This window comes from Bubalus kerabau, chromosome 20 (assembly GCF_029407905.1).
Source record: "Bubalus kerabau isolate K-KA32 ecotype Philippines breed swamp buffalo chromosome 20, PCC_UOA_SB_1v2, whole genome shotgun sequence".
NCBI classification, from domain to species: domain Eukaryota; kingdom Metazoa; phylum Chordata; class Mammalia; order Artiodactyla; family Bovidae; genus Bubalus; species Bubalus kerabau.
The window spans coordinates 42,165,023-42,189,994 of NC_073643.1; positions in this window are offsets into that span (position 1 = coordinate 42,165,023).

Consider the following 24,972-nt stretch of genomic DNA (forward strand, 5'->3'; position numbering starts at 1 on the left):
GAACTGAAAGGGACATAACTTTATTAGTTTTTGTTTAGCCCCATCAGTGGACTGTATTGCACTGGGGTTCCATGCCCTGAAGTTTGAGGATCATTGATATAAGCTGTTTTTATCAACTGGAATGCGTTTCTTCTAGTTTTCTTTTCTTGATCACCTCCATCTTTCTTTTTGAAACTTTCCTTTACCATCTTAGCCTATACAACGCTCTCCTCTGAACTTCCTAACATTTATTATCTGCCTACTTCTGATTGTTAGTGTTTTGATTTGGTATTTCAGTAGTTTATATTTTGTGTCTTGTCTCCTAAAAATTGTGCACAGTTCTGTCTCTAGGAATAGACAATGGGACCTGTGCTTGTAGAATACCATATATAATTAAATGTTCATTATATTATACATTCATTATGTGTATTATAAAATGTAATATGTACTATAAACATGATTTGTAATAGCCTCATATATAATTAGAATTTCATTATATATTTGCTTTGTTGAATGAATTTGACCTAAACTAAGTTAAATGATGTTTTGTCAACTATGCATATAATTCACAGTCACAGTATGATTTTATGTCTGGTTGGGATGCACAGTTTGTATTTTTGCTTCTTCTTGCCTTCATAGAAATTACATTCTAGAAGGAGATGAAGATAATAAATTATTACAAAAAATATATATATTTATATACATATGTATATAATATACACATATATATATGTATATAATGTAAAGTGGAATAAGTGGTACAAGGAAAGTAAAAGTAAATCAGCATGCATTGTTAGAGCTTTGGGTTGCTTTTTAGATTGGGTGGTCAAAGAATACCTCTCTGATGAGGTGACATTTGAGGATGAATGAGATTAAAGTGAAGGGGGTCTCATGTGAATATTTGAGGGATAAGCATTCCAGTTAGAAGCAGTAATAAGGCCTGAGGATCTGAGTTGGGACTGTGCTTGTTGGAGGCCAGTGTGGGGATGAGGAGGGAGCAATGGGACATGTCATTGGAGAGGTTATGTAGGACCTTTTCAACCATGGTGAAGCTTTTAGATATTTATTGTAAGGGAAACTATGGGAAGACTGAAAAGAAAGATATAACATGATCTGATTTATGTTTTTACAAAGTAGTTTCAGCTGCTCTGGAAAGAAGAGACTGAAAAGGACAAGAGAGGCAGGTGGTCAGTTAGGAAGGCGTGGCTCAGTGCCAGATATGCTGGGGAGTTGTGGCTTGGAGCCCAGCGATCCTAGTGGACAAGGTGCAAACTTAAGGATTAGGATAAATTCTTAGAGAAGAGCCAACTGTGATGCCTTCTACTTTATTTACTACTGTACAATGCTTTCAAAGTAGCATTCTCTTTTGGCATTTATTTCCATCTTCTAACTCTATTTAAGACAAGTTTTTTTTTTTTTTTCTATTTACCAAATATTCTTTTATTTACAGTTGTTTTTGAGATGACACTTAATGAATGACTAACTAGTCAATAAAAACCAGAGTTCTATCTGGGACAAGAATGTGTTCCCATGGTGAATTTATTTATCCATCTTTTTCAAAAGTAATTGCATTTTTGTATTCATTGTTGAATACTGTGTTAGAAGTGTTGTCATTTCCCCACATGACTATTTGGGAGGTGGAATTCTTTTATGCTATTCTAATTTTGTATCCTCTTCCTTCTAATATCCCCATCTGTACTTTGTATTACAAACTTCATGAGACCACTGCATACGATTATAGCTGTCCTCACCATGGGGAGAAAATGACTAATTGAAGCTGCTTATTGATATAATCGAGCAGGTTGTGACACTTGGCGAGGATACTGGAAGGATGGGCTCCAGCTGATGTTATGTAAAAATATTCAGCCATGAAATATGCACTTGCGGATGGCTTTTTGCAGATGCCTGCAGAATGCAGATAATCTGTATTCTGAGGAGATCTGCAAATTAAAGATCTATGTGACCGGTTAGAATTATAGCACAGTGAGGACAGAGTGGTGCAGTAGGTAATGAAATGACTTTGAATCTTGGGTAATAATAATTATAACCTGCCTATATTTATAAGAGAAAGCAGATGATATTTATCCCCAACCCTCATTTCAGAGAGAAAGGGTCAGTTGGCAGAAAAAAGAATGGTGAACCTTTGGTTATTTTGGAATTCCTTCAGTGCAGGATATATTGGTATCATGAATGGAAGTATAAATTGGCATTGTCTTTGGAAAGCTGTTTTGCCATAACTATCAAAATAAAATGCATACAACCCTTTGACCTAACAGTTTCATTTCTAGTAATTTATCTTAGAAATATAGTCACCAGATGCACAAAAATCTATGTACAAAAATATTCATCATGGCATTTTGCTTCATAAGAAATGATTTAAAATAGTTTGAATGCCCAAGAAATAAGGAATTAAGTAAATAAATTTATAGAATATCTATGAAGTGAAGTGAAGTGGCTCAGTCGTGTCTGAGTCTTTGCGACCCCATGGACTATAGCCTACCAGGCTCCTCCCTCTGTGGGATTCTCCAGGCAAAAGTACTGGAGTGGGTTGCCATCTCCTTCTCCAGGGGATCTTCCTGACTCAGGGATCGAACCCAGGTCTCCCTCATTCCAGGCAGACACTTTAACCTCTGAGCCACCAGGGAAGCTCTAGAATATCTATACACTGTAATATAATTAAGTCATTATAAAGCATGTTTCCATATAGAACCATCTCTCAGTGGAAAAAAATGGTTGGAATATGCTGTTATTTGTGGTCATAGAAATTTAAAGTATATGTATATATATTTATACATGCATGTGTTAAAGACTGCACAAAAGATTGTTAAAAGCATGGGTCAGAAGACTTATTTTTCACTGTACATTAGTACTTCGGTATTATTTCAATTAATTACCTACTTCTTGTATATATCATCTAGGGCTTCCCTGGTGGGTCAGCGGTAAAGAATCTGCCTGCCAGTATGGGAGATGTGGATTCAATCCCTGGGTTGGGAAAATCCCCTGGAGAAGAAAATGGCAACCCACTCCAGTATTCTTGCCTGGGAAATCCCATGGATAGAGGACCCTGGAGGCTTACAATTCATGGGGTCTCAAAAGAGTCAGACACGACTTAGTGACTAAAGAACAATATACTATTTATTCAAAAATTATAAATTAAGAAAATTATAGTGTTGGTATATTTTATTCCTCCCTTGACATGAAGATGTCGTTGGTTGATTCTTGGCTGTATTGCACCTAACTTCTCTTATGAGAGTTTTCTCAGTATGGGATTTTATAATTTCTGTTCAAACACCTTTTATTAGGATATCATCGCACTGACACTTTCAGTAATGAGATGGCGACTCCCCTTCTTCCTTTATTTCTTGCCATGACCCTATAGAATATAGCTCTGCCACTTTCTTCCAATGTTCCGATCCTTCCTGTCCAGGTGAACTATTCAGAAACTTGTTTGAATAAATGGTAAAATCATTCAAATCCACTGGCTCTGGGTTTCTAACAGGTCCATTTGTGAAAATACTGAGGAACTTCCAGAGTCATAGGCCTGGTCCTTTTCAACGTCAAATAGAAATTAAACACTAGTGAAGAGAAGTGAAGCGAAAGTTGATCAGTTGTGTCCGACTCTTTGCGAACCCACGGGCTATGTAGTCCATGGAACTCTCCAGGCCAGAATACTGGAGTGGGTAGCCTTTCCCTTTTCCAGGGGATCTTCCCAACCCAGGGATCGAACTCAGGTCTACCACATTGCTGGCGGATTCTTTACCAGCTGAGCCAATAATGATGCTTATTACTAACTTTTAAAAAGCTCTCTCTACCTTCAATATGTTAAAAAACTTATTCGAAATATATGGCCTAAAACTATGTTATTCCTATTATATGTGATATCATAAAGCCCGAGAACAATGTTTAAAATCATTTTAATCATTGTTATAAAAAGAATTAATGAGTGGTAACATTCAGAAACCCCATTGCTCATATTATGTTTTTGGGGGAATGGAGGAGGAAAAAAGAGAAGGAAGGAAAATACATTTCTAAGAAAGTTAAACAACTTATAAATTTCTTTCTCTTTTGCTGGAAAACCAACTGATTATACATGAATGTATAATAAAACAAGTATTTGGCACTTTGAGGTGTATGAACTATGTAGTGTAATCAGAGCTTATTTTCCTGCAGTGGAGATTGAAATTTATATGTTTCTTCTAAGCAGTACCTTTCATTCCATTTTTATTTCCTAAGGGAGAGTGAAATTTACAAGTTGCTGCTTAACAATACCAGAAGTGCTAGTTCCTATACAATGAATGGTGAAGTTTACAAGTTGCCATTTGACGAGGCCCACATTTCTGTTTGTTTGTCCTTCCTCCTCTTCCTCCCCAAGAAGGTACAGTAAAATTTATATGGTTAGTAAAACAAACAAACAAACAAAAAAACTTTATTATTAAGATAAGGTTACTTTGCAGGTGGGAATTCCACAAATGGCTTATGAACATATCTAAGGGGAAACATAAAGGTGGACGTTATGAGGCCGGAAGTTTTTTCAGGAACACTGAATTTACAATCATCACTCAAGAACATGGAGAGACACTCATTTTTGGCCCTTTGTCCCTGTGACCCCCTTCCCTTGGCTCCTTGGTTCTGTTATCCTGCAAGTATGTTTCATTGGGCTTTTTTTTTTCTTTTAGAAATCCATCTAATTCTTTCTTTGCAAGTCTTCCTCAGGCTATACATCCCTCCTTTTCCATGGTCTCTTTCCTCCACTTTCATGCTCCTCCCTAAACACTCGGAGTGATTACTGTGTACACAATTAATTAAATGAATGGTTCATAGCCTTAGGCAATCACTTCTATTATTGTCTGATATTGCTACTTACATATTTTATTAAAGCAATATTTTATTGTTATTAAAATTTTAAGATACACATGCTTTATTTCACTATTATTATTATAATAAGATCCTTGAAGGGAGATGTCAGGTCTTAAAATTCCTTATGCTCCCAAGGGGGCATGTATATAATCGTGTAATTGAAATGAAGTGGATGTTTTACCAATCACGGGAGCAGGAAGATGAAGGAAGTGGAAAAGGAACGGACACCTTGTGGTAATGGTCTGAGAAGAAGTTTGCCAATAAAGTCTTCCCTTACTGTCTGTGTGTGCCTCTTCTCCCATCAAGGGATGAAGTCCTTTTTTTCTCCCTTTGAGTTCTGGTTGGCCTTTTGACTTTTTTTGGCAAGTAGGAAATGGCAGAAATAACACTATGTCAGTTCTGAGTCCAGACTTTAGGTTGCCTGCTGCTGCTAAGTCACTTCTGTCGTGTCTGACTCTGTGTGACCCCATAGACGGCAGCCCATCAGGCTCCCCCGGTCCCTGGCATTCTCCAGGCAAGAACACTGGAGTGGGTTGCCATTTCCTTCTCCAAAGCATGAAAGCGAAAAGTGAAAGTGAAGTTGCTCAGTCGTGTCGGACCCTCAGCGACCCCATGGACTGCAGCCTACCAGGCTTCTCCATCCATGGGATTTTCCAGGCAAGAGTACTGGAGTGGGGTGCCATTGCCTTGAGATAACAATATTTAGAGCCCTGTGTCATCACTTAAAGAAGTCTGAGTATGCAGCAAGGGAGAGGCCACTGGGAAAGGAGTCCTGGAGGACTACAAAGATATGGAGAGAGGCCCAGCCAACCCTCAGCTGCCCCAGTCCTACCAGGCGAGGGGCATGGAGGGGAGGGAAGCCAGCTTGGATCTTGCAGTCTCTGCAGGATGGCCCCCCGTCAGTACCACATGGCGCAGAGAGATGAACTGTCCCACTGAGCCCTGTCCAAACTGGAGAAAGTAGGACAAGTAAATGGTCACTGTTCTTATTGTTTTAAGTCCCTAGTTTTAGAGTGTTTTATTATATAGCAAAGATCACAGAAACACAATTAAAATGGGTTAAGTTGTACATTAAACTTTGTGGTCTACAGAAATGCTTTTAGAGCTTTAATGTACATACAAATTGCCAAGGGATCTTGTTAAAAAATCTGGTTCAGTTGATTAGGGGTGGGGCCTGGGATTCTGCATTTCTAGAAAGTTCCTAGGTTGTGACTTCCCTGGTGGTCCAGTGGTTAAGAATCCACCTTCCAATGCAGGGGACATGGATTCGATCCCTGATCGGGGAACTAAGATCCCATATGCCATGGGGGCAGCTAAGGCTGCACACCGCAACTACTTAGCCCACATGCCATAAGTAGAGAAGAGCCTGCCTGCCATTACTAAGACCTGATGCAGCCAAATACATAAATAAATAAATAGTTTTTGAAAGTTCCCAGGTGATGTTGCTGTTCTGGCCCATGGGCCACATTTTGAGAAGAAAAGTTCAGAGAATTCTATTCATCCGAAAATTACCAAGTTACTTTTTAAAACCAGTGAGGTTACACTTGACTTTCTGTTGAGATTTCAGATCCTGCCCAGGCTCTGTCATGTGCGCGATAGACATGCCAATTTCAATGGTATAAAGTCAGGTGCATGTATGTTTTGCACGAAGTACTAGGCAAGTTGTATTTTCTCAAAGTCTTTCTTCAGAGTGACTTATTTCCCTAAGCTTCTTATCTGTTTAACCAAGAAGGATGCTCCATGACAGTCCTTAATAATGGTAGTGATAATAGCAATCACTTCTGCATACCGAGTGCTTTGTTGTGACTCAGAATCTGTACTAAGTGCTTTATATACTTAGTACAGATTCATTCGTTTCATTCCTATAACATACATGACTGTAACCATTTTGTCAGTGAGGAAACTGGGGTTCAGGGAGGTTCAGTTACTAGCCTCAGTCACCCAGTGACTAAGACAGGATTCAGTTCTGTATGATCTGACTCCAAAATACAGGTTGACAACTGCTCCGACTCACTGCTTCTAATTAGAAGCCTGGCACACTAAGCCTCTGGCCTCAGGTTAGTGTGTTACGGCTCACATTCTTTCTTCTTTAACTTTTTTCTTGTAGTAATGGTGGTAGGAGTACAGACATTTTCCCTCCATGCAGTATGCCTGACTTTGGGAACTCCTAACTGAGATACCCGAAATGCTCCTTTGTGTGTGTGTGCATGTATGTGTGTGTGTATGTAAGGCAGGAGCGGAAACACCTTTGAAACCCATTAGTTGGGAAATTTAATTTTTTATAGCAGCATTCACATAGTCATTGTCAGCATTTTACAGTGGTATTTAAAGTGCTGACATGAGGAAAGTCTTTACCAGAATAAATATAGACGATTCTTTTAAACTTCAATAGTCTCTTGTTTTCACTGTGTGTTGCCTATTGCAACTAAATAATTTCTCCCTCCTCCCTTCACTTTTGACTTATTGTTTCCCTTTCTATGCTATTTATCAGACAGAAGCTACTTCTGTTGGAGGTTTCTATCAGAGAGGCGTAAAATACTTCTTTTAAAAAACCATAAAAGACTCTGATATGAAACCTACTTTGAAATTAGACTGCCAGGACATCTCTCTACCTGTTGGTTTGAATGCCTCTTCTGTGTTCTCTTAAAGGTTAAAGCAACTGGCAGTGCTGGAAATGGCAGTGCTCTGTGGCACCAAAGCCAGTGCCCTGCGAAGAACCTGACTTGGGCTGAGACGACAGCACTAGGATATAAGGACCTCCCAGATAGGAGGTTTACTTAGCACTCAAATCTCTACTGCTGAGGTTGCTGTTCTCCAACGTGATGGTGGTGATGAGGGGCGCTCGTGCGTGCGTGCATGCGTGTGTGTGTGTGTATACGGAGTTCTTTAAAGTGAGATCATTTGGCTGGACACTTTTTGATGGGGTCAGTACAGATTTTAATAGGGCTTCCCAGGTGGGTCAGTGGTAAAGAATCCACCTGCCAATGCAGGAAACACAGGAGATGCGGATTCAATCCCTGAGTCTGGAAAATCCCCTGGAGGAGGACATGGCAACTCACTCCAGTGTTCTTGCCTGGGAAATCCCATGGACAAGGAGCCTGGAGGGCTACAGTCCATGGGGTCTCAAAGAGTCAGACACGACTGAGTGACTGAGCACACACACACAGATTTACAGATTTTATTGTCTTCTTTGGGTGAAGGGGGTCATTACAGGACTTGCCTGGGACTTCAATCACTGCTCAGAACTAAGTCATTTTTCAAAATCACAAAATACCTGTTTCTCTCAATGCCAGCTGTTCTTCAAAACAAGAGCTGGTCACTTCCGTGATTTCCTTTGTCATTCTGAATGAATCATTTACAAGACAAATGATTTCCTGATCTTTTATACATAAAATATTTCATGTAATCTAATTCTTCAAATAAATGTAATATTGTAGCTAGATTTTGAGAAATATTTAATAAGAACTACATTTTGTTTCCTTGGAGCCCCATGGAACAAGTGTCCGGACCTTTATTAGTTTGCATCTTTCCAATCTGAAAAATGTGGAATACCCTCCAATAATTTTTTTTTTATCATGTGTCCATGGGAGAGAACCAGAAAAAATGAGTGATTTCTAAATTATCTTTTTCAAAGAAACATCCCAAGAAGACAGAGGCTCGCTTAAGTGAAACGTTTCTGAAGATGCTTTTCTTACAGATTTCTGAAAATCTTAGTATCTAATGTAATTTGTTTTGAGGAGATTGGGGGACACAGCACTGCTAGTGGAGGCTGATACATATTATAGTATTAAGGATGGATTCCTTAGCAATCATGTGCATTGGCCAATAGAAGAATTTAAATGGAACTCTCAGTAGAAAATAAGTACTCTGTGCAATGCAGAAAGAAAAATAAATGTTGTAAACATATACTATAAAAGGATATCATTAAATGAGACTTTTCGTAGTGTCAGCTTAATCCTTCTTTTTTTCATTTATTGCTAATTAGAGGAAAAACTATCTTTGGAAAATGTGTAATGATTGTCCTGTGGTTTATTTTCTTAAAATTGGTTAAATCTGTTGCAGGAACTTTCTGTTAGATACATTCTAATGTATATATTTTGAAAGTTGGAAATAGTATTGATCCATACTGTCTTCCTGACAGGAAGTTAAGTTTATTATTCTCTTAAAATCTCCAAATTCCTTTGGTTATGTAGAGGAGGAAAAATAACTTCCCCTCTGCCCTTTTGAATTCTGGGCTGAGATCTGCCCCCCATCCTATACTACCCCACTGCCTAGCCCCATAATAGATTAACAGGAGAAAAATAGAAATTTATTAACATGTAAACTTCATATTTCTGGGGAATAACCAGAAAAACTGAGTGACTTCCTGAGATGGTGAATTTACTACCTTAAATGCCATCTTCAGGTAAAGACAAAAGACAGATAAGGAGGGCTGGGGTGGGCAGTTATTGGAAATTACTAGAAAAGGCATAGTAAATAAGGGTAAGATTTGTTTATAGATTTAATGCCTTTTCCAGTGACAGGATTCTCTTGTGATTTAGAGTCATCCTTGTCTTCCTGGTTCTGAGAGGGGGGATATGAATGGAGATTTCCTTTTTAAATATAAATGTCTCTAACAAAAGGGAAACTTCTCTATTTTCAGAGCCTCTCCTGTGTCTGCTGTTTCTTAAAATAAATGGCTCAAAATAATCCTTATGCCAAAGAGTCACATTTTGGAGTGGCATATTCTGCTACCCTTCACAATATCCGAAGAGAAAAGAAAATGGGAATCTTGGCTCACAGAATTGCAGGTTGTAATAGGGTGAATCTGGCTTTTGTTATGGATGGCTATAGGTGCTTCACTGTATATTCAAACCTATTCCTTCCAGGAAATCTAGGTTTCCGTGTACCCCAAAGTTAACACTTGTTTGAGGAGCTTTCTTTATTAAAAGATTTTAAATGACTAACTGCTCTAAAAGGACCTGGAAACTTAAGTTGTAATAGTTTCATGGTGAATTTGCTTCTGCTCCTTTCTATCTCATAGCCCATTTCTTCTCTACATGCTCTTAACTTTCCTTCAGTCTAAGGCCTTGTAGTGGTGTGAATTTAATTACTTTAAAAAACGAAATTCAACTGAGTAAATTTGAGATATAAAAGTAATTCTCACAGTTAACTGAGATATTGCATCAATAATTAAAAATTACATTTAAAGAACAGGAAAATGCAAAAATGAGAGTATTTTGAGCAGCTAGGTTCTTTGAGGGCAAGGGTCCCTGCTTACTCATTTTTGTGTCACTCAAAATTCCACAAAGTACCTTCTACCCTGTAGACATTAAATGACTAATGACTAAATGAGTAAATGAATGAGAGAATGGCACTGCTAATACTGCTTCTTTCTGTCTTTGCCTTGTGTTTTCAGGCTTCAACTCTGGTCCTGACTGGTCCCTTTTCTTTTATGAGACTTGAATATCTTTCCTTGTTTTTTTTTTTTTTTTAATCCTGATCTTTTATCTTTTAACCTTTGATTCCTGACATTTCCCTTTCCATTTCTCACTTTCTTTTATAGTACAATCGCTTTTGTCTGTTTCAGTCTCTCTTCTCTCTAGCTTTTTGTGTCAATTTTTGTTTTTTTATTCTTGTGACTTTTCTCTTTTTTAGATACTATTGGTGCTGGTTACTCTATTGAGTTAAAGAAGGCACCCCATTGAGTCTTTATGAGAGAAAACTGATTAATTGACTAATGATGTAATTTTTACTGTGTTGGGGTCTTGAGCTGCTACCAACTGGGGAAATGGACCGCTTTATAATGGCATTTGTATCATAATCCAAACGGCAAAGCGCCTGTACTTTTATTCATTTTTCTTTGATTTTTAAACCTACTAGTTATAGATTCTTTGACTTTCTGTACTTCTCTGTTTTAAAAATTATATCCATAACCGAGCATTATGGATATTTTTAGACATATTTTTAGATATTGTTTAGAGCATATTTTTTAGACACTATGTTAATAAAATTCAATTCACCACCCCACCCTAGGATGTTCATTGGCCTCCAGTTATTGCTGGTTTTATTTTCCAACACAGGAAAGACAACTAATCAGAACCAATTGAACCCTCCAGAATTCTGTGTTGGGCATGTAGGAAATATCAAATAGATATAATCAATAGTCTAATATGATTAATATGTTTGCTCTACTAATCATATTACTTCATGTTATTCAATAAGTGTATTTCAGTAATCTGATTTATTTTTTATTTGAAGGGCAGAAAAATACTGTATCTATGATAATGAATACTAAATCTAAATTTCTTAGTTTCAGATCCTAACCACTCTGATTACTAACTTGGACAAGTAATTTTACCTCTACAGTATTCAGTTTCCTCATCTGTAAATATTACTATGAATCACATAAAATTATGAGGATTAAATAAGTTATTATTGAAACCCCCTTATGAATAGAACCTAACACATAGCAAGCATTTAGAAAATACTAGTTGTTCTTTAATTTTTTTACAGTCTATCACAATTGTTTTCCTCCCAACATTTTACTCTGAAAATATTAGAATTTAGGAAAAATTGAGAGAAGAGAACAATAGGTACCCAAATACCATTCATAAGAATTCAATTATTCATTAACATTTGTTACTGTTGTTCATTTGCTTTCTTTTTCTCATTTATATACTTTTGCAAAACTAATTGCAATTCAGCTGTAGACATTGTATTCCCATCTGACATTTAACCCTGTATCTCCTAAGATCAATATGTAACCATAATATTATTGTCACACCCAAGAAATTTAAACACAGATATGTTATCAAATAAAATAAAAAAAGATTTCTGGGAGAAATAGCAACAATCTCAGATATGCAGATGATACCACTCTAATGGCAGAAAGTGAAGAGGAATTATAGCGGTGGGATGGGAAGGAAAGTGGGAGGGCGGGAAGGGTTGGGGAGGGACGTGGAAGGAGACATATGTGTACCTATAGCCGATTCATGTTGATGTTTGGCAGGAACCAACACAGTTCTGAAAAGCAGTTATTCAATTAAAAGATAGATAGATTTAAAATTTAAAAAAAATAAAGAACCTCTTGATGAAGGTAAAAGAGGAGAGTAAAAAAACTGGTTTGAAACTCAATATTCAAAAAAATGAAGATCATGGCATCCAGTCCCATCACTTCTTGGCAAATAGGAGGGGAAAAAGTGGAAGCAGTGATAAATTTTATTTTCTTGGGCTCCAAAATCACTGTGGAAGGTAACTGCCACCATGAAATTAAAAGAAACTTGTTACTTGTAAGGATAACTATGACAAACCTACACAGCATATTAAAAAGCAGAGATGACACTTTGCCAACAAAGGTCCGTTTAGTCAAAGCTATGGTTTTTCCAGTAGTCATGTATGGACGTGAGAGTTGGACTATCAGGAAAGCTGAGCGCTGAAGAACTGATGCTTTCAAATTGTAGTGTTTGAGGAGACTCTTGAGAATTCCTTGGACTGCAAGGGGATCAAAACCAGTCAACCCTAAAGGAAATCAGTCCTGAATATTCATTGGAAGGACTGATGCTGAAGGTGAAGCTCCAATACTTTGGTCACCTGATGCGAAGAGGCAAGTTTGAGGGCAAGAGTAGAAGTGGGGCAGCAGAGGATGAGCTGGTTAGATGGTATCACTGACTCCATGGACATAAATTGAGCAAACTCCAGGAGATAATGAAGGACAGTGGAGCCTGGCATGTTATAGTCCCTAGGGTCACAAAGAGTCTGATGTGACTTAGCAACTGAACAACTGGCATTATCACATATAATCAGATGTTCGCATTAATGTCACTTGTACCTTATAATGTCCCTTTTCCTTATTTATGTTTTCCTTTTTATAAATCCAACTGGATTATACATTTTCTTTAGTTCTTGTTCCTCTTTGGACTCTTTTAATCTAGAATAGTCTTCTGCTTTTATTTATCTTTCATGGGTTAATATTTCTGAAAATTCCAGGGCAGTGTCTTGTGGAATGCCATGCATTGTGGATTTGTCCAGTTGCTTCCTCATCATTAGATTTAGTTTAAATAATTTTGGTCAAATACTATCTAAATGATACTGTGTACTTCACATTGAATCATATAAGGGGCACATAATTTGTTTGTATCATTATTGGTAATGCTATATGATCACTTGATTAAGGTGATATTTTCCAGACCCCTCAAAATTTGGAAGTTATGTATTTTAATGAGATTGGATTTTTTGCTTTAATAATCAGAAAGTGACATTTTTGAGAGTGGGTGAATATCTTTTATCCAAAAAACTTTTTTCATCCATTGGTTGTATTATTCATGGATGAATGTTGCCTGATGGTATTCTTCTAATAGTATTATTCTCATATATTTATTAACTGACATTCTTTGGTAACAAAAGTGCTCCTCCTCCCCATATCCATATTGTCCATAGAATTCTCCAGGCAAGAATACTGGAGTGGGTTGCCACTTACTCCTCCAGGGGATCTTCCTGACCAAGGGATTGAACCTGGGTCTCCTGCATTGCAGGCAGATTCTTTACCATCTGAGCCACCAGGAAGACTACATCCATACTAGGATTTGATAATTATCATTATGGCTGAAACAACGTACTCATAGAGTATGGTACTTGTTTCAGCTAAAATAAAATGTTGGTTTTTTTTTTTTTTTTACTGCTTTTATCGTACCTTTTTACCCCCAAGTCACTGTAAACTTTGTATTGAAGTAAAGCCTACTTACAGAAGATGCACAAATCATATATATATATATATATATATATATATGTATACACATATAGCCCAAGGAAGTTTCACAAATTAAATATAACTATATAAACAGATTCTTATTCTTTGGAAAGTGCTTTGTGCTCAGTCATGTCCAGCTCTTTGCAACCCCATGGACTGTAGCCTGCCAGGCTCCTCTGTCCATGGGATTTCCCAGGCAAAAATACTAGGTTGCCGTTCTTCTTCCATGGGATCTTCTCAACCCAGGAATCAAACCTGTGTCTCCTGGGTCTCCTGCATGGCAGGTAGATTCTTTACCACTGAGTTATTGGGGTCCTTATTCTTTAGTAATGCTCAAATTGTCCCCAGTTTAGCCACTAGGATCCCCTCTACAGCTAGTTCTTATGTCCTCGTGACATTTCTCCCTCAGTTTTGAGTATGCTCTTGAAGAAAATAACATCTTTTAAGCTTACCTTGTATTCTTACCTTATTCTCCTGACCAGGAATAAGTCGTTTTTTCAAAGAGCACTGCCTCCCTTTAGTTGGGAATGGAATTTAGAAACAAAGATTTGGCTACTAGGTGGGTGCATTGATACTTTGTTGTCATTACTCCTAAGAGAGATATATATATATATATATATACACACATATATATATATTTGTAGATATAGATATATATGTATATACTATATATGTAATAACCTACAGTTCAAATCCAGCATCACGATATTCTTCTTCAGCTTCCCTCATTTCATATTTGTTTCTCCTTTATTCCACTGTGAGAGTTCACTCTATTGATTCACTTGCTCTATCCTGTAACATACAAAAAGTAGTTTCAGAAATACTACATCAATACTACTTCTAACAAGCAATCTGCTAAGTAAAGTTCAAGATTAATTTGTATTTGTTTTTGTACTAACATTCCACTGTGAATATACATTCAGAGTACCAGATTCAAGTTATTGGAATTCATTTTTTGGTCGTCTGTGGTCATTTTTATCAGTATGTCATTCATCTTCCTTCTTTTCCTGCTTGCTTGCAAGTTTAGGTTTTGTTTTTTCAATCTTTTTCTATTTGAATGTGTAAAACTTTACATACATGGTTCAAAAACCAAATGTAGATAAAACTTTGTCCCAGGAAGTCCTATTTCATGCCTACCCTCTCATTGAGGTCTTATTCACCCTTCATAGTGAATATTTTCCGTAGTTTCTGGTTTATTCTTCAGGTGCTTATTACAAAACTAGTGAATAAATACATTTGTTTTTTTTACATTGCTTATGGGTTATTTTTTCTGTGCAAGAGAATCTTTAAATTTTCATATAGTCAAAATTTTCAATATTTTCCAAATTTTTTTTAACATTTGGATTTGAATCATAGAAAGACTTTCCCCACATCGAAGTTGTAAAGAAATTAATGTTTTTTTCTACCACCTGTTTTATTTTTGATATTAGTCATTGCTCTTAATGTTAAAATTAATTATGTTGAGCCTCAAGGGCTGCCAAAACTCACAGGATTAATTCTCACAGCAGCCAATGGCTGGGGAAGAGAGGGGGAAGATGGAGACTCCAGACACCTTATCTTTCCTAGTCTTCTAGGTAGGGATGTTTGGGACCTTGGATCCCTAGTCCAGGGCTCAGGAAATAGAAGGCATCATTGAGTAACTGAAAGAATGAATGAGTAAAAGAAGTTCTAGACAGGCATGATGAGTGACTTAAAAATTGAGCTCCCTCTGGACAATCTGATGTGCACCAAAGCAATGGAAGAACAAAGAAGTGACGCTCTTGTTTTGGTTTATAGGCCAACTTGTCAAGGATAAGAAACTACAGGTTTCTTATCCTGAGAGGAAGTCTCAGCTTTTGAAGAGGGCTGAGCATAACCCATTCATTCTGGCTCCTTTGTGCAGTCGCCTATCTTGATCATGGTTACTTTGGAAACAGTTATATTTAGCGTATTCATCCTCTGGAGGATATAGGGTGGAAAAACATAACTTAGTCATCGTAAGTCCAATTCTTGTAGCCATCTTTGTGCCAGATGTACTGTCATTTTTTTCCCTATGAATTTTTTTCTACATGTTTATGACACCAAATAGCTGAATTAAATGTGTAAAATTGGCTTAGTAATCCAGATGTTTAGAAAATAGTGCAACTTTATTTATTACCTTGTGATATTACATGACTAGACTTTAAATGAGTTAGATATATTATGCACAGTTCTACATAAAGCTGTAGAATTGCTAAATCAATTATATGATGATGGATTTTTTTTTATAACTGAATTATATTCTATGGAGTGTTTCCTTCATATCTTCTATTTCACTTACAAGTATGCATTGGCTTTGGTGGCCCGGAACTGGGTTTTATTTTGCTTCAGCCACTTACTTTTTTAACTTAAAAAGTGTTTTTTGTTCTTTAAGCCTTATCTAAAAATGGGCGTTTGAAGTTTGAGAATGTTAAATGATATGATATGATGTATTTAAAGAACAGCACAATGCCTAACACAAAGCATGCACTAGGTAAATGTCATTAGTTATGATTATTGTTCACTGAGCCTTATAATGCCTCTTAATTCTCTCTTATCATCATTTGCCACTTCATTTTTATGTATAGATTAGTTTGTGATGTCATAATCATAAGAATTTTTCATTTTTTTTTTTTTTTGCATTTCAGCAACATAGTCTTTTTGATCCTCAAAATAATATCATAAACAGTAAGAAATGATTTTCTCAGTTTTGAAAATCAGGAAATATAGGTTTATAAAAGTAAAGCGAATCCTTGAGAGCATGAACGAACAAAGCTGTAAAATGGGAAAGCTGAGGCTGTGATGTGAAATCCAGTTATTACATCTTATTTCCAAAATGCTCTTGTAAGTTTCTTGATGGGTGGAACATGAAAGACTTCTTCCTAGGCTGTAGAGTTAAGAGATTTTAGTTTCAGGAGTTGGGAATAGAACCTACATTAGCTTAGGTCAAAGGAATCATAATGACTCAAGTGACAAATATAAGGGTAGATCTTTAGGTATGACCAGATCCACGCCTAAAGGTTAGGTTGGGCCCACTTGGTTGTTCTTGGCTTTCTGTTGGCCTCATCTTAAGACTGAGAACTCTCCTGTGGTGGCTTCTTAAATTTTGTCCCTGAGCTGATTGCCTCACTCTAATCCTGGCCCTGAATCCCCTTACCCTGACTCTTGACCATTTTGAAAATGAACTTCAAGGAGAAGAGTAAGTGAAAGCAGTGTAAGGGATAGTAGAAAGTGCTTTCTGACAGGGTATGGGGTGTTTATCCCAGAGGTCAGGTATCTTGAAGTTGCTCCCAACTTTTCTTTCAGGGTGCTATTTAGGTTACCTGGCCTTGACCAAATTGTCAACTGGACAGAGCGGCTGCTGGGAGAGGTGGAAGGGGAGCAGAATGGGCCACCCCAAAATATGCCTCTTTGGCATAAAGATTATTTTAAGCTGATTATATTTAAGAAACTGCAACATAGGAGAAGCTCTGAAAACAGAGTAGAAGTTAAGGAATTCTACATTTGTAGATCTACATTTTTGTAGGGAAGAATCTATATTGTAAGGAAAAATCTATATTTTAAAAGGAAATTTACATTAGAATGAGAAGATAGCTATTGCCAGAGAATTTTTTAATTAGAGAGACTTACCTCCCTGGCAGGATAACCTTTGCTTTCTAGACTTCTCTCACCTTCATGTAGATTGCCTTCCTCTTTTTGAAGTCTTGGGCTTCCTTGGTAGCTCAGTAGTAAAGAATCCATGTGCCAACGCAGGAGACACAGAAGAGGTGGGTTCTATCTCTGGGTCAGAAGATCCCCTGGAGAAGGAAATGGCACCCACTGCAATATACTTGCCTGGGAAATCCCATGGACAGAGCAGCCTGCAGGCTACAGGCCAGGGGGTCACAAAGAGTCCAGTACGACTTAGGGACTTAACAACAACAACTTTGAAGTCTCAGACCCCTTTCCTTTCCTTTAACTCAGGATGGTATCAAGACATCAGCCTCAATCCTCTGGTTGCTTTTTGAGTCTCATGTTGTGGGGCTCCTGTACATATATAATTGTTTTTTCTCCATTAAATCTCATTTTATAGAGGTCTCAGCCAAGAACTCAGAGCAATAGATAGACCATTATTTTTCCGCCACTACGGGGCAGATGAGTGAAGGATGATCCTTGGAGGCTTCCAGTGACCTTTGTCTAGTGTGGTATGTGGTATTTTCAGGGATTTCCCTTTTCTACATTTGATTTGCTTTGTGGAGCTTTTTAGCTCCTCCTGATGTTCCTCTTTTCTCAGCTTCTGCCATACTCTTTCTTTGATTATCATCCCATTTCCAACCCCATGTGCTTCAGCTGGAATGTTTAAAATCCTAAAATCATGGTCAGTTTTAACTTCTGACAAAGATGTATGCTTGAGAGAAAGCAGTCTAATTTTCGCCAGCTGGGTTTTTGTATCTTGATGGTGAAGCCACTCTTGCTTAGACTTGAGCCACTGTTGAAATATTCCTTTCTTGGTAAAAGATCTCTGGCAAGCTGTTGGATGTAGTGAGGGCTCTGTAAACCCTGGCCTTTGGCTCCAGTTTTAAAAGGAATTTTCCTTTACTCACTGGGCAGCCTTTACCATTATGAATCTTGCCTTTTTGCAAGGCCAGTGAATTCTGCAAAGGTTTATTAATCTTGATTTAATGTATTCATATGAAAAAATGTAACAGCAAGAGAATAAAGCTTATGTAGGCATTGCAGGGATCCCTTTGGGGGTTCACTCTGTATTACTCATAGCAATGAAAAGTAAAAATGGCAAGTTATATTAGCTAAGTTCAAGAAACAAAAGGCAATATTAATTTCCCAAGAAGTGTAAAAGGATATGCAAATGTGATCAACTCCCAGGAAAACATTGCAATATACCACTTCAGGCTTTGAAATTATGCAGTTTAATAAACACTTGTTAAGAAGCTTCACACACCAAACATAAAATTTTAAAGCAAGTGTTTCTGATCACATACAGTTTTTGTGGAACAGCATTATTTTCCTAAGCTTTTCAAACCCTAAACATAAAGATTGAGGTGTGCAAAATAGTAGATTTATCAGTGGCAGTCATGTGTTCTTCGGAAAGCACAGATGGTTGTGAAAAAAAAATTTTTTTTTGTATTGTTGCTTTTCAATTAAAAGTGTAATTTAGAAGTGTGGGCCATTAGACTAGAACCTGAAGTAAAAATTTCTAAGGCAAATGTGTTTAGCCAGTAACTGATGAGGGAGAATTATCTTGGAGTTTTAATTAGTTCAGACCTAATGGGAGAAGCTTTTATGTAAGCTTCTTCCTACAACTTTCTTGAGTCTATGCATCTTGGTTAGGGACCTTCTTATTTATTTACAATCAGAACCAAGCTTGAGCTACTATTCAATGGGAAGAGCTGTTCAGAAGTTGCACTCAAGTTTAAGGTCTTAAAGATGAAGCTGTATAGACAGAGTAAAAAAATTGTCGTCTTTGAATGAAGTGGTTTCTCAGATGTTTCAATAGATGTTCAGAGGCTGGGAGGAGTTTTGCAATGTTTTAGACACACATCAGTAATATTTTGTTCTGGATTTGTTTGTTTTGTGCTTCAGTGGAGTTTTACATTTGCTGTTCAGTCTCGTGTTAAGAAATTGAGATAAAAAAAGCATTAGTAAGAATGATAACACTAAGTGGGGTAGGTGTGTGTAAAGGGAACAGTTATTTTCAAACACTGCTGGTGGCAACTCAGCTGTGTATATAAAAAAATCTTGTACACTGTTTGATCCAACAAGTGTGTGTCTATATATTTATCTTAAAGAAATATCTTGACAAATTCACAAAGGCATGTGTCTTTAAGTAATTTTATTGTTTATGATAGTAAACAGAAAAGCCAAACATCCTAAATGCATAATACATGATTAAATATTTTCTGTCTTTTGTTGGGGAGGAAGAAATTTTCCTTTACCCTTTTAGGTTCTTCTATCTGTTCTAAGAATTAAATCAATGCGAGAAAGATTAACAGGAGAAAGTCAAAGAAGAGTTTAATAGCATTTTTATGGGAAAGACTCAGGAAAATACAGTAACTTGCTAGAATGACTGAAACCTTCACCTTAAAAAGCATCTTCAGATAAAGACAAAGCAAGATGTTGAGGGTAGTGGTTTGGGACTTGAAAGGAAAGGAAGGCCATTGACAAGGAGTTGGAAAAGCAAAAGCTTGGTAAATAAATGTTTGTGGACCAAGCAGTGAGAATGGGACACAGTAGACTCTCAGCTCTAGACCCTGCCTCCACCATCCTAACCCTCATTCTTTGCAGTTACCTCTGGTGATAGATCTATTCAGGGAATAGGTCCTGTATCTACATTCTTTTAGCCTTAGGCAGAAGATCAAAGTTTCTTCCTGAATCTTTTGGGCCTCCATTGTTTTCAGCTTGAAATAATCTGCATTTGAAAGAGACATTTTGGGGTGGTAAATTCTGCTCCACTTCTCTTCCCTACACTTTGTATAGCGGAATTCCATATAGCCTTTAAAAATGCTTATGTTGGTGATAATATCATGAAAAATTTTTATATTAAGGGAAAATACAAATAAATAACAAAATGGGTTATTTTGTTACTCCTTGGAAAGAAAGTTATGAACAACCTAGATAGCATATTGAAAAGCAGAGACATTATTTTGCCAACAAAGGCCTGTCTAGTCAAGGCTATGGTTTTTCCAGTGGTCATGTATGGATGTGAGAGTTGGACTGTGAAGAAAGCTGAGCACTGAAGAATGGATGCTTTTGAACTGTGGTGTTGGAGAAGACTCTTGAGAGTTCCTTGGACTGCAAGGATATCCAACCAGACCATCCTAAAGGAAATTAGTCTTGAGTGTTCACTGGAAGGACTGATGTTGAAGCTGAAACTCCAATCCTTTGGCCACCTGATGCAAAGAGCTGACTCATTGGAAAAGACCCTGATGCTGGGAATGACTGAAGGTGGGAGGAGAAAGGGATGACAGAGGATGAGATGGCTGGATGTCATCACTGACTCGATGGACATGAGTCTGAGTGAACTCCGGGAGTTGGTGATGGACAGGGAGGTCTGGCGTGCTGCGATTCATGGGTTCGCAAAGAGTCGGACACAACTGAGCGACTGAACTGAACTGAACTGAACAAAATGGGAAGTATAGTAAATACTATTGTTGTTCAGTCACTAAGTCGTGTCTGATTCTTTGCTATCCCATAGACTCCAGCATGTCCTGCCTCCCTGTCCCTCCCTATTTCCCAAAGTTCGCCCAAGTTGATGTCCATTAAATCGGTGATGCCATCCAGCCATCTCATCCTCTATTGCCCTCTTCTTGTGCCTTCAATCTTTCCCAGCATCAGGGTCTTTTCCAATGAGTTGGCTGTTCGCATCCAGTGGCCAAAGTATGGGAGCTTGAGCTTGAGCTTCAGCATCAGTCCTTCCAATGAGTATTCAGAGTTGATTTTTCTTAGAATCTGATTGATTGATTTGATCTCCTTGCTGTCCAAGGGACTCTCAAGAGTCTTCTCCAGCACCACAATTCGAAAGCATCAATTCTTTGACATTCAGCCTTCTTTATGGTCCAACTCTCACATCTGTACATGACTACTGGAAAGAGCGTAGCTTTGACTATATGGACTTTTGTCAGCAAAGTGATATCTTTGCTTTTTAATACACTGTCTAGGTTTGTCTTAGCCTTCCTTCCAATAAGCAAGTGTCTTCTAATTTCATGGCTACAGTCAATAATATAGCAAATATAGTCTTATTGAATAGAGTATATTCAATATTTCAAATAAGAATATATTAATATAGTAATATGTCCTATAATGTTAACAATTTCAAAAGTTTTCTTTTAACTTGACTGTTGTGTTTTTCTATAATATAGATCGTTGTATTGTGTGAAAGTTGCTCAGTCATGTCTGACTCTTGCGACCCTGTGGACTGTAGCCTGCCAGGCTCCTCTGTCCATGGAGTTCTCCAGGCCAGAATACTGGAGTGGTTAGTTGTTCCCTTCTCCAGGGGATCATCTCTACCCAGGGATCGAACCCAGGTCTCCCACATTACAGGCAGATTCTTTACCATCTAAGCCACTGGGGAAGCCCAAACATAGATTACTTGATAAGAAAAATAATAAGAGAAAATGTACCATCAATGAGAGATAATAAAATACAATGTAAGTGATCCTTGCTTTATAAAAGTGGATGATTATAAAGTAAATTTGCACTACAAGTTATTATTTGCTCTAGAGAAAGATTCCTGTGGTTATGATGAGTGAGCAGTACCTTCTTTAGTAATTTAGGTTTAGTTTGCAGCTCTCTGGTGAAGCTGGCCTGCTGAGGAAACCTGGGGTTAGCGAAAATGAAAGCTACACTGTCAGGAGATGAAAGGCCTGCAGAAATAAAGTTTTTGCATCTTTGAATTTGCCCTGAGGTCAGTAGGCAAATAGTATTTTATTCCTATATGCTTGCCCTTGATGCCAAAAGCTCAGCCTCTGTGCACTTGTGCTAGATCAAATCTCAGAGACAGAGTTTTGTGTGAAGAAGGAAAAATAGCTCTATTGCTTTGTCAGGCAAAGAGGAACACATTGGGCTCTTGCTGCCAAAAACTATGTGTTCTAACAGGGGAGGATTTGATGAGGAGTTTTATAGCAAAGTGCTGACAAGAGTAGGATGTGTGCTGGGCCTCCACTCCTCTAATCTGGTCTTGATGAGCTTCTCTGGTTCATTTAATGTAGCCTCAGGTGGGCTTTCTTTGGTGTGAAGAATGCTGACATCTTAAAGAGCTTAAAAACATTGGTAGTACATTCCTTGAGGAGGAACCAGGACCCTACCCCAAGGCTACACTGTTGTTTCCTGGCTACCAGATGCAAAGACAAAGGAGAGGCAGCCAGGAAAACAATAGTGCAGCCTTGGAACCAGGGGTCCTGGTTCCCCCTCAAGGGATATGCAGGGCTTCCCTGGTAGCTCAGCTGGTAAAGAAGCTGCCTGCAATGCAGAAGACCATGGTTTGATTCCTGGGTCAGGAAGATCCACTGGAGAAGGGATAGACTACCCACTCTAGTTTTCTTGGGCTTCCCTGGTGGCTTAGTAGGTAAAGAATCTGCCTACAATGTGGGAGACCTGGGTTTGATCCCTGGGTTGGGAAGATCCCCTAGAGGAGGGCATGGTAACCTACTCCAGTATTCTTGGAGAATCCCCTTGGACAGGGGAGCCTAGTGGGCTGCAGTCTATAGGGTTGCAAAGAGTCAGACACAACTGAACAACTAAGCAGAGAACACTTCCCTTATCTTTGCATACCTTCTCTTCCTAGATTAGCAGTTATTCAAATCTGCCTGTGTGAAATTCTGCCTTTTCTAAATCCAGCTTGAACATCTAGAAGTTCTTGGTTCATGTACTGTTGAAGCCTTGCTTGGAGGATTTTGAGCAAGATGTGTGAGATGAGTGCAATTGTGTTTGAACATTCTTTGGCATTGTCTTTCTTTGGGATTGGATTGAAAACTGACCTTTCAAGCCCTGTGGCCCCTGATGAGTTTTTCAAATTTCCTGGCATATTCCGTGCAGCAGGTTAACAGCGCACCTTTTAGGATTGGAAATAGCTCAACTTGAATTTCATCACCTCCACTAGCTTTGTTCATAGTGATGCTTCCTAAGGCCTGCATGACTTCGCAGTCCAGGATATCTGGCTCTAGGTGAGTGATCACACCATCGTGATTATCTGGGTCATTGAGACTTTTTTTGTATAGTTCCTCTGTGTATTCTTGCCACCTCTTCTTAATGTATTCTGCTTCTGTTAGGTCCATACTGTTTCTGTCCTTTTTTGTGCCCGTCTTTGCATGAAATGTTCCCTTGGTATCTCTGATTTTCTTGAAGAGATCTCTAGTCTTTCCCATTCTATTGTTTTCCTCTGTTTTTTGCATTGATCACTTAGGAATGCTTTCTTATCTCTTCTTGCTATTCTTTGGAACTCTGCATTCAGATGTGTATATCTTTCCTTTTCTCCTTTGCCTTTAGGTTCTCTTCTTGTCTCAGCTATTTGTAAGGCCTGCTCAGGCAGCCATTTGGATTTTTGCATTTGTTTTTCTTGGGGATTTCTTTTTCATAGGAACCAGAAATCAAATTGCCAACATCTGCTGGGGCAAAGAAAAAGCAAGAGAGTTCCAGAAAAACATCTACTTCTGCTTTATTGACTACGCCAAAAACTTTTCCTGTGTGGATCACAACAAACTGTGGAAAAGTCTTCAAGAGATGGGAATACCAGACCACCTGACCTGACTTCTGAGAAATCTGTATGCAGGTCAAGAAGCAACAATTAGAATTGGACATGAAACAGTGGACTGGTTCCAAATTGGGAAAGGAGTGCTTCAAGGCTGTATATTGTTATTCTGCTTACATAACTTACATGCAGAGTACATCATATGAAATGCCGAGCTGGATGAAGCACAAGCTGGAATCAAGATTGCCAGGAGAAATATCAATAACTTCAGATATGCAGATGACACCACCCTTATGGCAGAAAGTGAAGAACTAAAGAGCCTCTTGATAAAAGTGAAAGAGAAGAGTGAAAAAGCTGGCTTAAAACTCAATATTCAAAAAATGAAGATCATGGCATCCGGTCCCATCACTTCATGGCAAATAGATGGGGAAACAGTGGAAACAGTGGCTGACTTTATTTTGGGGGGCTCCAAAATCACTGCAGGTGGTGATGCAGCCATGAAATTAAAAGCCACTTGGCTCCTTGGAAGAAAAACTATGACCAACGTAGACAACACATTAAAAAGCACAGACATTACTTTTCCGACAAAGATCGATCTGATCAAAGGTATGGTTTTTCCAGTAGTCATGTGTGGATGTGAGAGTTGAACCATAAAGAAAGCTGAGCCCGAAGAATCGATGTTTTCGATCTATGGTGTTGGAGAAGACTCTTGAGAGTCCCTTGGACTGCAGGGAGATCCACCCAGTCCATCCTAAAGGAAATCAGTCCTGAATATTCATTGGAAGGACTGATGCTGAAGCTGAAACTCCAATACTTTGGCCACCTGATGGGAAGAACTGACTCATTGGAAAAGACCCTGATGCTGGGAAAGATTGAAGGCAGGAGGAGAAGGGGACGACAGAGGATGAGTTGGTTGGGCGGCATCACTGACTTGATGGGCATGAGTTTGAGCAAGCTCTGGGAGTTGGTGACAGACAGGGAAGCCTGGCGTGCTGCAGTGCATGGGGTTACAAAGTGTCGGACACGACTGAGCAACTGAACTGAACTTTTAGAACTCAGAGAAGATCATGGAGACTGTAGTCCAGAAATAGAGACAGAAAGGCCCAGGAGCCCCACAAAGTCTTGCTCAGTTTTATCCTTTCATATCATAGCGTGGGTATGCATACTCAGTTGCCTCCAACTCCTGTGAATCCATGGACTGCATCCTGCAAGCTTCCTCTGTCCATGG